Below are 16405 nucleotides of genomic sequence, written 5' to 3'. Positions count from 1 at the left end.
CCTACCTAGAGATGAGCCTGCCCTGGGAGGGCAGCGTGAAAAACCAGCCCATGAATAATGAACACGAGCTTGAAAGCAGCACGGAGCTCGCTCTGGCCACAATGCTCTGCTAATAACTTTTAGAACTGCTTGATGTCAGGCTGCACATGGAGTAGAGATGATACTTGTCAGCTAATTTGGCTTTTAATACTCCGAACATCCTGACTGCTCTGAGGTCTTTCCGTAGCCAAATTGTCTTCCTTGTTAAATTTGTAATGTATTTAGAGAACTTCATTTTACATGTTTAGAAAAACAGCTTTGAAAACTAGTGGCTGCTTGGTGTGAGAGTCCTAGGCTCCCTGGAATTAGGTGCTGACATGTAAGCTGAGTGGTCACACCGGGGCTGGGTGGCCACATGGGGGCTGGATGCTCACACCAGGGCTGGGTGCTCATGGGGAGGGCTTGGGTGCTCACACCCAGCCACTGTTCCAGTGACGTGACTGGGGAGGACTTGCCGCATTTCTGTTCGGTACTTTAGAAGAAAAAAAATCCAAAATGCTGATATTTTTAGTTCCCACTCTCTCCTTGACTATGAATAGGAATCTGATTGAAATTTCCACCAGTCTTCAAAGCAGACTTACCTTTAAAGCCAGTACCAAAGGTTTGAAAATTCATTCTAGATGGGATAAAGTTCCCATCAACCCAGAAGTTCTTAAAAAAAAAGAACCAAAGAAACAAAAGCTCTAGAACTTTCAGCAGAGTTGGGTGAAGTTCTCGGCCCCTGGCCCTGGTGACCTGGCGGGGGAAGGACAGCAGTGGCTTCTGCCTGAAAGGGAGCACAGTGGACGTTGACAGGGGGTGGGGGAGTGGGCAGGCTCCACTAACCCTGCCTAGTGCCTGGTTCTCTTCAGGGTAGTTGGAGCAGAACCGAACCAGCATGGTCCCCAAGGAAATGACCTATCAGGGCATGCTGGGGTGGACTCAAATATCTTCCTGTCACTTCACAGCACCAGGAGAGGCAGGGATAGAAAAGAATTGGGGAAAGTGGAAAAGGGAGTGAAGAAATGCAAAGAAAACAATAGATGAAACTTGGCTGAGAAGCAAATCTATGCTAATAAAGGCCTGGGTAGAAGAAGAAACTCTCCTATGCCCTTTTGGTTTCTATAGGTCCCTCGTGCCAGGACAGCTGAGTCCAGTAGTGGGAAACCAAATCGGGACGTGCCCTGAGCTCAGCCCTTTCTGAGGAAGGCACCCAGTCACCCACGAGCCTGCGAGGAAATTCTGGATGATCCCATTTAAAAAGAAATCTTTTTGGCCATAAAAATACTCAATAGCACCAACCCCAGAATCATTCATTTTCTTTAACAGGTCACAGACAGGAAAAATCACCATATTACAGAATTAATTATTTCTGGAGTATTTGCAAAGATTGCAAAAATCATCTAGAGCCCATTATAACATTTAACATATGGGCTAGCACTTTTCAGGCTCTTAGCATATCTTCAATTCCCCTGTTCCCTTGTCTGTACAGACCCACGCAACACATCTCAGGCTTGATTGATCTGCTGTCAACGTTACGTGTTCCTATATCCGCTCAGCAGGAAATGTCACCCTCACGTAGCATGGGGTCAATATCATACATAAAAGTCAGAGTCCCGCACTTCAGCTGGCCCCTCACTGGTGCTTCTCACTCCCTTTCCTAAGCCTTGGCACCAACTTCTCCCATCTCTGCCATAACAACATAAGCCCGGGCCTCCCTGGTGGTGCAAGGGGTTGGGACGCAACCTACGAAGCTGTCCGCAGCCACTGCAGCATGGGTTTGATCCCCGGCCTGGGAGCTACCCACATGGTGCAGCAGACCTCTCCTGTCTCGCCCGCTGCTCCCCTCAGCAGTATATTTCCGTCAGTCTGCCTGTTCTGCTCCCCACTCTGTCTCTGGTGAGTCCTTTCACCCCCACGCCTCTGGACTGTGCCCCAGTTATTGTATGCATGGATGGAGAAATCTTAAAAAAAAATAAAATAAAAAAATAACATAAGCCCCACCAGGCTTCACAGTGCTCTCTGACCTGACCCAGGCGGCCAGGTCAGCACACAAGGAGGCACCCTCAGTCCTGCTGCCCTTCATGGTCTCCCACATCTAGTCTTCAAGGTCAACTTGTGCTCTTCAAGAGGGCTTTCCCTTCTGTGCCTTTTTCTGTCTCCACAGATAGAGCATGAATTCAGGTTCCTGTGACCTTGCGCTAGATTGCTGCTCTGGCCTCTGAAACGCTTCCTCCCCTCTGTTCACTGGTGACCACGCCTCTTGTGCTTTGCCTCAATCCAGTGTCCAGATTTTAAATGAGTCACTGCTGAGGCAATCAGCTTCCCAAAGACACCTCACCCCAGCTGCCCTCAGAAATCTCTCACAGTATGCTTGGTGCCTGCCAAGAGCCCTGAGCTCCTGCACATCCGGGGACCTGGAGGGCGAGCGAGGATGGCATGTCTTGACCAGGGAGGAGCTGAGGAGTGGGAGCTGTGGGCACGTGCCCCCTCCTACCTGCTGGGGACCACCACACGCACACCCCTTATGTGGGTTTCCCCCCCCTTCCCACACGCCACCCCTGTTTCTGGATCCCTTCCCTAAGTGAAGCACCTGCGGCAGCACCTCGCCCTGAGCACAGATGCAAACAGCCTGAGTCCCTCCCTCTAGGCTCAGCTCTGGTAGAGATGGACCCGCTGTCGTGTACACGAAACAACAGGGCTCTCTGAATGCCAGGGAAGGGCAGCGAACACAGCCTCGGAGGGCCAGGAAAGCGTCCTCTCCTGGGGCAGCAGGTGGCTGAGTGGGGGACGTGTGGGCCAGGCCGGGCGGCCTGCCACCCAGTGAACACGTTGAATGCCCTCAGGAACCGGGTTTCTTCATAAAGAAAGAAAAGTGCCACGTTGGGTGCTTTATTCCTTAACATACTCTCTGGCTCACCCATATTTTAGGCTAGTTAATTCCCCCATGACAAGAACGTTACACACCTCACAGGACTGCTTCCTTCGTTGGCGAGGACTGGAGTATTTTATGGCAATTTTGCAAGAGCAAAGCTGACTTTAAGGAGAAGAAAAACCGAGCTCGCCCGTGAATCACCCTGACGGCCACGGTGTCCCGCTCAGTGTCGGGGCATGGGGTGGGAGGGGATCCAGAAGCAGGGATGGCATGGCGGGGGGAGCGGCCGGGAAGGAGAGAACCGCACACAGGGGCGTGTGCGCGTGGCCGCCAGCAGGCAGGAGGGGGCCCGTGCCCAGGGCTCCTGCTCCTTCCGTGTCGAGAGCCGCCATCCTCTGCACCCCTGGGTCCCTGGGGACATGAGGAAGCACAGGGCTCTCTTCGAGTCACCACGCACACTGGGAGAGCTTCCTGAGGGCAGCTGGGCTGAGGTGCTGCTACCAAGCATATTGCGTCCCATTTCCTGCCGTCTCCTTCACAATGACGGGCCGATCTCTAGACGAAGACGCTGTGTCCCTGCAACCTAAGAAGATGCCTGGACCTCAAGATCCAGAACAGCAGGGGAACAGATCAGACACCCAACATCTGGCCACCTGGAGTTACTGGCTTTCTCCTCCCAACACTGACCTGCCTCGTGAGCTGTGGTGAGCATCTCCCGGCCACGCACCCTCACCTCCGGAGCTGAGCCCTCCTCCCCACGCCTTCTTTCTGAGTCACCATTCCCTGTCTCACCTGGGGTCTAACGGGAAGGCTTGACGAAACAGGTGTGTCATTTGTAGATACCTTGACACCTGGGTTTTAGCCTTCCATTCCGGTCTCTTCCATTCCGGTCTCAAGTGGGGCCGACCTTGAGGCGGGCTAGGGGAAGTGTTCCCTTTCTGTTCTTTTGAAATGTTTGTCCTCTCTCTTATTCCACGTGGGGTCACGGTCTCTCTCCCACGTTTGCCCATATTTGGACCTTCCTGAGCAGGCAGCACAGGATGCATGCCAGCAGCATATCAATTGAGGAAAGACATTTTCTTTTCCACCTTTTTTCTGTCCTAGTTTGCAGGTTGGTAAAGGCATGTTGAATACGGAGCTGTGCCTGGACGAGATGTGCTATTAAAAAAATGAAAGTAGTTGTATATTCTGAACGGTGCTTTTAAAATATGCCCCCATTTCTTTGATAGTCCTCCCTCATAAAGGAGTATCCTGCCCCCCTCCCCTTGAGTGTGTTCTGTCCTTAGTGACTCACTTTGAATGAGAAGAATGTGGAGAAAGTGATAGTGTATGGCTGCCCAGACCAGTCACAAAGGCATTGCAGCTTTGTCCTTGCTTGGATTACTTTCCTAGGGAGACTGGAAAAAGCCTCCCTAGAAGCTGACGCGCTGGCCCCAGTCAAGCCTTCAGATGATGGAATCCCAGGAAACATCTTGGTGAAATCTCCTAAAACACTCATCTAGAACCACCCACATTAACTGCTGCCATAATCCTGACTCTCTGAAACTGGGTGAGATAATAAATGTTCGTTGTTTTAAGATGCTAGGCTTTAAAAAATGTAGCAATGGATAAATAATTCCCTTTGCATTCAAGTTATTTTCTGCGGAAGGCAGGGGTACTGAGGCGATGTCTCATTGTCTTGTCAGAATGACTATTAAAGCCATGACCCGGGACAGGGATTACGTAGGAATTCCCACATGGAGATGCTTGGTCCAGTGACAAATAATACAACTTGTCTGTGTTTTGTCACACTCTCTTTTCCCTAAGAATGTGTAACAATTTACAAAAAAATTATGTGCTAGGAAGCCACAAATACATACGGGAAATAGAAAATCAGGACCAATGAAGGGAATAATAATAACAAGCAGAAGGAAAGACCATTGAACACTAGCTTTGACTCTGAGCTTCCTGACAGCCATGGTAAAAGGGAAAACTAAGTAAATGTTACAGTTCTTATTTCTAGGAAGGAAACACAGTTTTTACCAGCATCAAATTTTAAAGCAAAATTTGCCCTAGGCTTTAATATAGATGCTGATCTAGGTAAAAGACTCAACTGAGTCATAGTCTCAGACACATGTGTTAATAACACTCACTGCGCTGTTACTTCTGTGATTTTTAGCAAAGTAGGAAAGAAAGTGATGAAGCAGAGCTCAATGCTGAATTACAGAAAATAAGAGGAATTCATTCCTTTGACCTAGGTGCTGCTAGGCCTTTTGAAAGCAGCCCAGAAATATATGTTAAAATATATTTGATCTGAGCTGAGGCACTTGCTTTTCTTCCTCTTTTCTGTTGCTATATATATATATACAGCAAGATAGCACTTTTTGGACAGCAATTTAAAATAGCCCAGTTTATCTCTGCTTAGATTCCAGGTCTTGGTTTTGGTCTATAAATTCTCTCTGCTATCTTGGACTTGGCCTGAGAATGTGAATCCTTCAGCACATCCCATCGCATTCCACCAATTCCTTGCCTCCTGGTATCCTCACCCGCCCCCCTGGCCTTTGTTTAAAGTCCTACAGGGACGCTGCTGGGCCCTGGAATGTGTAGCCTGATGCCCCGGGGCCTGTTTGCTCAGAAGGAGCCTTCTGAAAGCTCACCTCCAGGACTGTACTTCCTCCCTGGCTATGCCTCTGAGACAGAGAGGGCACCGTGTGCCTGGCAGAGCAGGGTCCGGGCTAGCGTGAGGCACCTGCGATGTAGAACTGGAGGCATCACTCCCAGGGCGGCCATGGGCCTCTCCCCTGCTTCATTTTAGTCCAGTGTCACTGATTCTGTTGTGGCTGAAAGTATGGGCAGAGCTTGGGAAGATGCCTCCAGGTGCCTGGCATGCAGGAAATTTCAGTGCTTGTCAGTTTTCTCCTTCTGCCCAATCCTCTTCTTTTTTTTTTTTTTTTTTTTAAAAGATTTATTTATTTATACGAGCACTGGGTACATACAGTCAGAAGCGCGGGAGGGTGAAAGAATTCACCAGAGCCAGAGCAGGGAGCAGAACAGGCAGAAGGACCGAAGTACACTGCTGAGGGGAGCAGTGGGCACGGCAGGAGAGGTCTGCGCGCCATGTGGGACCCTCGCTGGTGGCCGGGGATCGAACCGGCGCTGCAGAGGCTGCAGGCAGCTTCGCAGCCCAGCACTCAACCGCTGCGCCACCGGGGAGGCCCTGCCCAATCCTCTTCTTTCCTCCTCTATCGGCCTCTCCTTATCCATGCTGCCCACATCTGAGAAGTGTCTCTGCCCGCTGCTACCCCAGCCCGCGCTCCTGGAGCTCCTCCTCTGGTTGGCTACTCCACTTAGTCATCCAGCAAGGCCTGCTCCTCACTGACCTCCCAGCCTAGGCCTACTTCCTCTTTTGTTCCTTTGGTCGCTGTAAGATTGCCTTTCTAAATCTTACCTCATGGATTAAATGTATTAGTAATGTTATGTGAGGAAAACACACATGCTATTTGTGTGTATGGTGGCTTCTCTGAGATGTAAACTTTACAACCCCAGGGCTCAGGACAGTGCCTGGAACATGGCCACCATCAATGTCACTGGTTACATGAACCGATGTGTCCATAAAGAAAAAGCCTGATTCCATGGATTGTGCCAGGTGTAGGCCAGAGAGTAACAGAGGAATTTCTCTAGCTGTGAGCTGTACACAGAATCCAGGAGACCCAAGGCATCTTTGTTGCTGGACTCCAGATGCCCAAGAGACCAGGGAAACTACCTGGTTGCCTTTGGACAGAGAGGAGCTGGCCCAAGCGGTCTAGGTGAACTCATAAATGAAGCACGGAGTCTCCAGCTCTTTCTTCAGCACTCGCTCTCTCCCTGGGAGAAACTGAGGACAGAGGGACAGTGAGTTTCCCTGCCATTCACAGGTGTTCAGTGACAGTCAGACAAGAGTGGGTACCTAGTGCATTTTCAATCTGCTTCTGTACGTCAGGATCATGGGTAGGCCGTCTGGCCCATCCCTGAGGGTTTAGTTGCAACAACTAACATTTGCATTATTTGCACTGGGTTTACAATTATAACCAATTGTCTCAAAGATCCTGTGAAGTAGATGTTATCATTCCTAAGATGGAAGCATGAAGAGGTTAAACAACCACTCCCTCTATCACACAGCTAATAAGAAGCTGCTGGAGAAGTTGACTTTGGATTTGTCTGATTCCTGAGTCCTTGCTTTACTGTGAGCTCTCCTCTCTTGGTTTTTGCAGGTATTTTAAGCTGTGTCAGGAGCTGCTTTACCAGATGGCTTTTTAATCTCTCTCCTGTTGCTACATTATTAATCTCTGAATTGTTTAGTGGAGAGAACTGGTGCAGAGAGGAGGCATCTACCTGGGAGAGGCTTCCTGGAATTGCTGCTAACATTTCATGGGGGCCTTGCAGGGCAGGCTGTGTTTGGGTAGAGGAAAGAGAGAGAAGCACATTGTAGTGGGGGAACAACACTGGAACCCATCAGTTTGGCAGCTGCCATTACAGGGATCCAATAGACACAACCCATGTTAGGAGTGACAGAGCAGTGAACCTGAGTTAGTCAAATGTTTAGCTGGTGGTTGCTTTTGGATTTTGTTCAGAAAAATAAAGAACTCCTTGCAACCTTCCATTTTCTGAAAATCCACAGTGCACTGAATTTTTGGTAATCTTTCTGGAAAATGGTCGATCCGTCGTCAGAGTTCTGCAAGTTAGCAAAGTCTCATAGCCTGGAAGCTTTCCCTGGGCATGCTCACTCCTGACAATGCGTCATGCAAAGCCCGGGGCAGACAGCTGCCACATGCCCTTTGAATAGAGTGCACGTAGGAGGCTGCTAGGGTTTATGTGTCTCCTAAAGAAGCTGAGATTCGGGAACCACCTCCACGGGATGCAGTGGAAGGTGCCGCAGATGAGTGCAGTAGATGGTGGTTGGGAACCTGCAAAGCTAATTTATTCTGCCAAGAAGAAAGCATTCTGAACTTGCTCGGCTCTTCCTATTTTCCATCTGTCTCATTATTCATCTCAGTAATATTTGGGCACTTTGAAAAGAGTGATATTTTAACAGGACGCTCTTCCAAGGAGAAGGAAAAATATCCTCATTTGGCATAAACCCGTCATGCAAATTAGCCTAAATAAAATGAAGACTAAAGGCAACTTAGAATATTATTGTACTTTTCCAGGCTCCTGCCAATCACTGCTGCCAGCTGTGGCATCTCTCCATCCTGTGACAGTGCTGAGAAGTGGGGTTGAAGTTTCTGGAGAGGGTGCTGCTAAAGAACCCACTCCAAAGGACATCAAAGACCTGCACTTGGGCTGCGCTCCCCCCAGCCCCGATGACCTCCCCCTGCAGCCGCATGGGACTTCCCAGAAGGGCGTCCCCATAGGCTCTGCGTGCAGCCGATCACAGTCGCGCCCATGGAGGACTCTGCTTTGTTCATGGGAGATGATTTAAACACGGTGTGGGAGTATGAAAGGTCAGTGTTCCACAAGCTGCACAGACACAGTATTTCCAGAGACCTGGCACAAGAAATCTTCAGAGCAGTTACATTAATTATCCCATGGCATTCATGGCTGCAAGGCAGTAGCTCTGCTTTCTCTCCATGTGCATCTCTTTCTTTTCTCCCTTTCCTACTCTTCGTCTACTCTTTGTCTCGTTCTTGCCTTTTTCCCTTCCTTCTTTCTTTCCTGTGCCTTATATTTACTCTGAGCTTCAGGGTCATCCTAGCTTGAAGCAGTTTGCAAGTCCAGACTTGAAGGCATCACCCAAGACAACGGGGGATGGTTTTTGTTACTAAGTTCCTCAAGTCACAGTTGAAAGGGCCCCATGGAATATATTCTCAGAATCCTTCTGTAAGCCTAGTTGTATTTGTGAACCCTTTTGAAAGGAGAATCTCAGCCCGCTATATTTATCCCAAGGTTCTATTTCAATCAGACAGTAAGACAACTGGGGCCACACCCTTACTGGACTTGTCACAAAGGAGACCAAGTCGTCACTACAGTCACTTCATGTCTCTAACTTCAAAGATCTCAAGGATGGGGTTGTTATCTCCTCGGCTGCATTTTCATTTGTTGGGAAGAATTTGCAAAGCTACAGGAAATCAAACATGCTGACTTTCGAATTTCCTTTTTTAATCCTTTTATTTCTGAGACCCTGATCTTGCAATCTGTTTTTGATCTAAGAAATATTTCACTGAGGAAACACGCCAAGATATACATGGAGCAGTGCTGAGGTGCCCAGCCTACACAGGTGTTTCTTACTTCAGTCGGAGGAAACTAACAAGATTTCTGAAGTTTCACACAGACCCACTTCCTCTCGATGTTTTTATTCATAAGCTAAACTTCCGAAACTTCCACTTGTTGATTTATTTACCTGTGCTTTCTTCTCCCATAGCCGCATTTCCTCCTTATCTTTCCTCTTACCTCAAATTTTCAACTTTTCCAGAGCAGATTCTAAGCTTCAATCAAGTAATTGGCAGATTTGAATCAAAATGCTCAATATTTTGCATGCTCTTGGATCTAGTGATCCAGTTGGATTTATTTCTTTATAATGGTATATGCAAATATTTAAGTATAAAGGCTGCCAGTCATCAGAGCACCAGAAGTGAGATGAAAATTGGAAACAAGAAGGCATTTGTTGAATAAATTATGGACATTGATGAGATGGAATATTAGCCAGTCATTTCAAATGATGTAAAAGACTAACAACAGAAAAGTCTTTAATGTACAAGTTATTAGAATTATTATCCCATTTATTAAGAACACGTATGTATGATTTCTTTCTGAAAGACTTTTATATACATCAAATGGTAAGCAATTGATGTCGCTGGATGTTAGGATTAGAGGTGCTTTTTATTTTTTAGTTTTTTTATTGATCTATTTAATGATTTTTATGTTCACTTTTTGCTTATATATATTATTATGTGTAGAAGAAAAACTTTATCTTCTTATTTAAGTATAATTTGCCATTTTTCAAGTCATTATTTGCCATTCTTAGTTTAGTCAGAGCTCAACTAAGGAAGGGAATAGAGACTTTGTAGAGTGTTAAAAGGTAAGCCACAAACATGATTTGGACATGATGGGGAGAGCAGAAGCAGGACTGGGATAAAAAAGAAAAGATAAAAGAGCTGGGGTGTTCACTTCTACCCAGAAAGGTTAAGGAGAGATTTGGGCAATCTTTGGATCTTTAAAGGCTCTTTCAAAAAACAAAGGGATTGGTCTTTCTACAGTGACCAAGGGGATAAGAGTGACTTCAAAGTTTGGAAGGATTAGGAAGAAATTTCCTTCAAGGAAGATTTGGAAGAGGATACTATAAGGCTGGGAACCTCCACGTGTCAGTGATGGTTTGTTACTGTAGACTAAAACAGAGCTAGTGTTAAAAGCCAGCTTTCTGAAGGGATAGATGATCCTAACAAATGACCAGAAACCATCATCAGGAAATGAGTCTTAGGAATAAACAAAATTATCCAGGGGAATCCACTGAAACATAAGTTGCAGTTCTTTTTCTGGGTGGTGGAAGTCTTGTCCTCTGACCCATCTGTACCTGTGACAGACCCCACCCCAGACCATCCCCAGATAGTGGCCATGCATTTGTTCACAGTTAGGAGAGGCTTGGAGGAGTTTGCTGAAGAGCAATCAAACGGATTGCAATAATTTCAGCTGAAGAAACATTATTTAAAAGGAGAAGTGAGCTAGCACTACTAAACGCCTACCAGGCTGATGTAAGAGAATACAACATCTTTTGAAGGGCAATAGAAAAAAAGAAAGTCCAGGGACTTAATTTAATCAAGTTAAATCATTTGGGGAAAATGGAAAAGCCTAGAAGGAACTCAGAAGAGAAGTCAACCTATGACAGTGGTAGAAAAAAATTCTTTTTTAATGAAGTCAGATCTCAATTCACTGAAACCTAACTAACCCATTCCTAAATTAATCCAAGTTTACACTTAAGGAAAGATGTGAACACTTAGCCCGAGCAGAGAATTCTTGGCAGGATAAACCACCAGCCTGATTCAGTATTGCACTTCCCATGTGTTCATTTGTATTTAAAACTTTGAAAGTCAGCTTTGTTGTCCACACCTTCAGTTTAGAATGACAGCCCCGAGTATTGCTAGATTCTCAAGTCATCAAAGAAATATTCCTTCATGCTTAGTATAATCCTCTTAGAATGGCGAAGACAGCCAATGTTATACTTAAGGAAGAATTTTCAATCATGGAGGTAAAAGATCAAAGAGGTTTTCTGGGATTGTTTTTCATTTTGGATAAAGCTTCTTTTAACAAGAAAATTAAATAAACCAGGACATAACTTCATTCATTAATTTATTCATGTATCCAGTCACTTAGCAAATGGTTACTGAGCATATGAATGTGGCCTGAACAGTGCCAGTGTAAGGATAAAAAATAAAGGACAGATCCTGACCTCAGGAAGTCCATAATCTAACCAAATATGCTTATCGATTGGGTGCTTTTATGAAATGTGGCACCAATATTAAATACACCAAAGAGCCAAGCGGAAATTATTTCGTCAATTCCCCCATTGATCTCTTTAAAGTGTCATCTCTTAATAGGAATGAATTTCCCAGTGAAGGTGTGCTGGCTCCCTACTATTTGCCCCCTCAGACCCACTGTCTATGTTTCTCCACCCTATCTTGTGCTGGAAGCTGGCTGTGTGCCCTCAGACCCTGGTTGGATCCAGTGAGAGGTGTGGCAGGAAATTTCTCCAGACCCCCTGCCTCTGCTCTGCAAGAACTGTAGGGAACTGTGATATTGTGATTTACAAGAAATATACATTTGGTCTTCATCCAAAGTTCCTGGTTCACAGCTCCCCAGAGCCTTGGAAAAACTTAAAGGTGTCTCTTGTTAAGTTAATGAGGTGACTTTGGGAAAGTAACTAAAGATGGAGGCTGGTTGCTGGGAAACCAACAGGAATAGAGGGTGGAACTTCCAATCCCACCCCCACACCTCCAGGGAGGGGAGGGCTGGAGGTTGAGTTCAGTGGCCAACGGCCAATGAGTTAATTATTAACACCTATGTAATGAAGCCGCCATAAAAATCCAAAAGGAGGGATTTCAAGGTTGGGAAACACTTGTAGGTTAGGGAGGATATGGGAAGACGTGGGAAGAAGGTGTACCTAGCGAGACCTTTTATACCAGAACCCTTTTGCTGCATCTCACCTATGCATCGCTTGTGCCTGGCGGCTCCTGAGTAATAGCCTTTGTAATGACTGGTGGTCTGCGAGTAAGCTGGCTTCTGAGTTCTGTGAGCTGCTCTAGTAAATTAATGGAGGGGCTTCTGAGAACCTCTGTTTTACAGTGAGTCAGGCAGAAGCACCGGTAAGATCTGGGCTTTCGACTGGCACCTGAAATCGAAGGAGAGGTTCCTGAGAACCTCCAGCAAGTTGGTGAGAAGCAGAGGTACCAACTGCCTGGGGCTTGTGAGTGGCATCTGAGGTGGAGGGCGAACTGGGGATACTGATCCCTTTCCCTGTGGAGTCTGATCTAGCTCTGGGCAGATGGTGTCAGAGCTGAGTGGAATTGAGTTCATTCTCAGACTCTGCTGGTGTTTGAGGATGGCTGGTTGCAGGGGGATGCGGGGGACCTCTGCACTCACCTACATGTGACGTGTGAGGTGAGGCGCCCTCACAAAGGAACCCTCTCCAAACATTGCCTTTCGTGCCAGAGGGTGGAATAGCCTCCGCCATTGCCAGTCTCAGGCCCTCACCCTCCCTGCTGTTTCTCTAAATCCAGCCCACACCTTTGCAGATAGCTCCTTTATTAAACTCTCTTTGAATTACTGAGCTTCGGGGTGCCATCTGCCTTATGCCTGCCTGATACAGAGGAGGGAAATACTTCTTCATTAAAGGATAAAGTGAGATATCTGTTCTCGATTATTTCTGGGCCCAGTATTAATGGACTGCTTAGAGGAAGCCTTAATTCAAATAATCCTTGTTCATAATTGTTCCTTTACTGATCTGTAAATCAGTGGCACCTTATGGGATGGTATCAGATCATAGATTTTAAAGTCCTTTGTGTTTGTTTCACCTCCTAAAGATAATGGCATCACTAGGTTCTCAGACTTAATATAAACCGTAGGTCCATAGCTAGTACCTGTGGTCTCCGTCTTGAGGTTCAAGCTGACCTGACTTCCCACAGAGATTCTGACCTCAAACATCGGGACTTGGCATCAAGCCTTGTGGTTTCTAGGTCTGGCTGGGACCCTGTGCTCCTCTCCTTACGCCAGTAACTCTCTGTCCATTCTCCCTGGGAGTTGACATCCTATTTTAGCCAATATCCCTCACAGAAATACTGCAGCCCTGGAGTCTGCCCTCAACCTGGGATGCAGTGACTGGCATCCTGTTCTCTGCTAACCAACCACCACAGCCATTGCTGTTGGGGCTCTAAATGGTCTGTATTTGTGCTTCCTGGGTTCATAATGGACCAGCCCTCACTCTCCATAAAGAGACAGGAGCCTTCCCTAAATGCCACCTCACTGCCTTATTAAGTAGCTGCTCTATTCTCAGCCTTGGGGAGACTGGTGTCATATTGTATTTAGAAACAGGACTGAGTGAATTCTATCTTTGATAGTAAAAGGGAGATAATTTGTATACTGAAGGCTTAGCTCTAATTTATCACCCTTTAATTCATATACACCTACTATATTCCTTCTTGTTTTCTTTTTTAAAGAGTTTGCTTTCCCGTAGCATATAAGTAAAGCAATTATATTTTTAAATGATAGTATCCAAGGATCTGATTCTACGATCATTCTAGAACTGGTATTTACTTTCAAAGGCCATAGGTCTAAAATCATCCAACTCTCAATTCTCACAATGTGAGATATGTTCAGTATTTTGTCTGCTTCCAGATAATGAGGCTATTTCTGTCTTTTTCACTAAACTATACAAACTGGCCCTAATTGGCTGAGATGGATTTAGCAAATTCTTTAGTCCATATAACAGCTTTGGTTAACTGGTCGCCATCCGTTTACCAGATCTCAAAGTTGTATTCATTAAATTCTGAGAAAGTTTTGTGTGCAGTTTGGGTGATATGTAAAAATCATAACTGATGATTTAGCTCTTATAGCCTCTTATTTTATTTTTTTAAAGTGAACACAGGGAGCAGATACAGGGGATTTACCTGCTATTGGCTCACAAGCTGGAAAGAACAACGGGGCCAAATGTTCAGTCTGAAGAGTTTGCAAAGCTGTTCAAAGCACTAGCCAGGTCTGACTGCTTCCCCGAGGATGGAAATAATTGCTTGTAAATGGGAAAGTGGCCCTAGAATGAATATGTCAAGAGTATCTACTCTGAAGCTCAAAGAGACAGAAACAGAAAACGCAACTCCTCATTCATGTTCCATTACTTTAATCGCTAAACACCACTCAGTTTAAGCTAAAGAGATATAATGGCGCATTTGACAGGTGCCTTCGCATCGAGATTAGATAAGACCCATGAAAGTCTAATGTTGAACCTTTCTTCCCTTCTGCCGAGGTTGTCACTCAAATTCCCTTCTCTCAGTTCCTCTTCTCGGACTGATTACGAAATTTAGAGCCATTCCTGCTGCAACCAACACTCTCCCAGGTGAACCTGGCTTTACACGAAACACCTGTGTGTAAATAACACGGGAATAATTCAAGTTGCGTTCCAAAGGCACCACAGGGATCTCGCTATTGAAAGGAACACTGAAATAAATGCTTTTGTAAAGCAGAACACCTCTTTTGTAATGTCAACAATATAAATGTAGATAAAGCTTCCAATTTACCTAAGTTTAGATTTTTGCATGTTGGGCTTCATTAAAGCAGAACATATCTGTAAATGAAAATATTTTAAGCCTCAGCCCTTTTGCCCATCATAATGGATTTTAAAAAATCTCATTACAATAAAACCCATTAGTTTGAATAATTAAAGACCCAAAAAAATGCTTTTCGCATGCATTGAAATCTCTGATTTTAATAGGAAAAAAATAACTGAATGCCTATTTCTAAGCTTCTAGTTCAATCTTGTTGCAAAATGGCAAACAATATACTGACTGGCGTCACGCAGAAAGTACACTGCAGAGCCCGGCGTGAGGGAGGCGAGATGCCAGCACTGATGGTTAGGACAATAAAAGCAGATAAGAGGGGTCTCGGTGTTCCCAACCTTGGAGAACGTACCAGTTAAGTGACAACAGGTTTTACCTTATTTCAATCTTTACAGCCAAAGAAATGGAAATGTGGAAATGTTCCCTAACTCATCCACCATCACACAGGTCCTCACAGCTTAGAATTCAAACTCACATCTCTGCCTCTCAAATAAGTGCTCTTAATCCTCTGCCAACTACTAGGTTCAAACCTTGTTGATAATTGTACATTTTTGACCAACAGAGAGTGATTTCATGTGGTCCAACTAAAACTTCTCTCCCATACAAAATCAAAGTAGGAAGGCCTCCCCGGTGGCGCAGTGGTTGAGCGCTGGGTTGCAAAGCTGCCCTTGGCCTCTGTGGCACCGGTTCAATCCCCGGCTGCTCCCCGGCCGCCAGAGGAGGATCCCACATGGCGCGCAGACCTCTCCTGCCGCCCGCTGCTCCCCTCAGCAGTGTACTTTGTCAGTCTGCCTGTTCTGTTCCCCGCTCTGGCTCTGGTGAATTCTCTCACCCTCCTGCGCTTCTGACTGTACCCAGTGCTTGTATAAACAAACAAATAAATAAATAAAACATGCCTCCATTAAAAATAAATAAATAAATAAATAAATAAAGCCAAAAAAAAAATCAAAGTAGGAAAAGATAGAGCTGACCCAGGGTGGCTGTGGCCGCATTTTGGGGCAGAACCAGCCCACAGCACTGTTGTCTGTTGCTCAGTCCTTTGATTCAAGCCCCTCCTGCCAATTTCGGATGGCCCTGCACATGCCCCTTTTCATTCAAGAATCTTTGTAGAGCACCATCTGCATGCCAGGTCCTGTGCAAAATGGGGAGATACCAACCCAAGTGCAACTTTGCCACTGACCTTCAGAGGTCTGGGATCTGGCTCTTAAGGGAATGAGTCCAGAGCACAGCCACAGTCACTTAATGACAGGACTATGTTCTGAGAGATACGTCATTAGGCATCTTTGTTGTTGCACCAATGTCTCAGGGTATAATCACACACATACTACTGTATGGAACTGCCCACAGGCACTGAGGCTGTGAAGTGACAAGGCCTATATGTGACCCATCATTGACTGAAATGCTGGCGTGTGGCGCGTGGCCAGGCAGACATTGCATGAGCAGAGGGTCATTTCAGGGATGCGTCCTGCTGCTTGTGCTAGTGGAATGACATGCCATCCAGGCACTCTCTCCCAAAGAGGAGGCGAGAGGAGGGTGGCTGGGCCACCCTGCTGATTTCCAGAGTCTCTTCACCCTAGAGGTGAAAGAAGTAGCAAATGACGGGTCCAGGGAGGAAATCAAAAGTCTAGAATTTTAAACAGAACGTTGCTTCTTCCCCATTGCATGTGTCATCCTTCGAGACCCATCATTCCATGACTGAAGCTACTTCTCACTGCAGTCTAGTCCCGTGGAGGCGGAA

At 46.1% G+C, this 16405-nt stretch overlaps 1 long non-coding RNA gene across 5 annotated transcripts in view; it reads left to right on the top strand.

The window, feature by feature from the left end:
• LOC119234374 (uncharacterized) overlaps positions 1–16405 on the top strand; it is a 29677-nt gene that overhangs the window by 1410 nt on the left and 11862 nt on the right. Inside the window, exons 3-4 of one of the 5 annotated variants that reach the window (XR_008550080.1) lie at positions 8059–8352; positions 13974–14541. The exons of 3 other annotated variants lie outside the window; for them this stretch is intronic. This is a non-coding gene — a long non-coding RNA (uncharacterized LOC119234374). Of the gene's footprint in view, positions 1–1146; positions 1744–8058; positions 8353–13973; positions 14542–16405 lie in introns of those variants that run through there. One more of the 5 variants, XR_005122603.2, reaches the window with a different exon arrangement.

Source organism: Talpa occidentalis, unplaced genomic scaffold (genome assembly GCF_014898055.3).
Source record: "Talpa occidentalis isolate TD23 unplaced genomic scaffold, MPIMG_talOcc4v2.1 talOcc4.8, whole genome shotgun sequence".
In the NCBI taxonomy this organism is placed as follows: Eukaryota; Metazoa; Chordata; class Mammalia; order Eulipotyphla; family Talpidae; genus Talpa; species Talpa occidentalis.
Note: the sequence above shows the minus strand (reverse complement) of the source record. Positions and strands in the feature narration are given on the sequence as shown.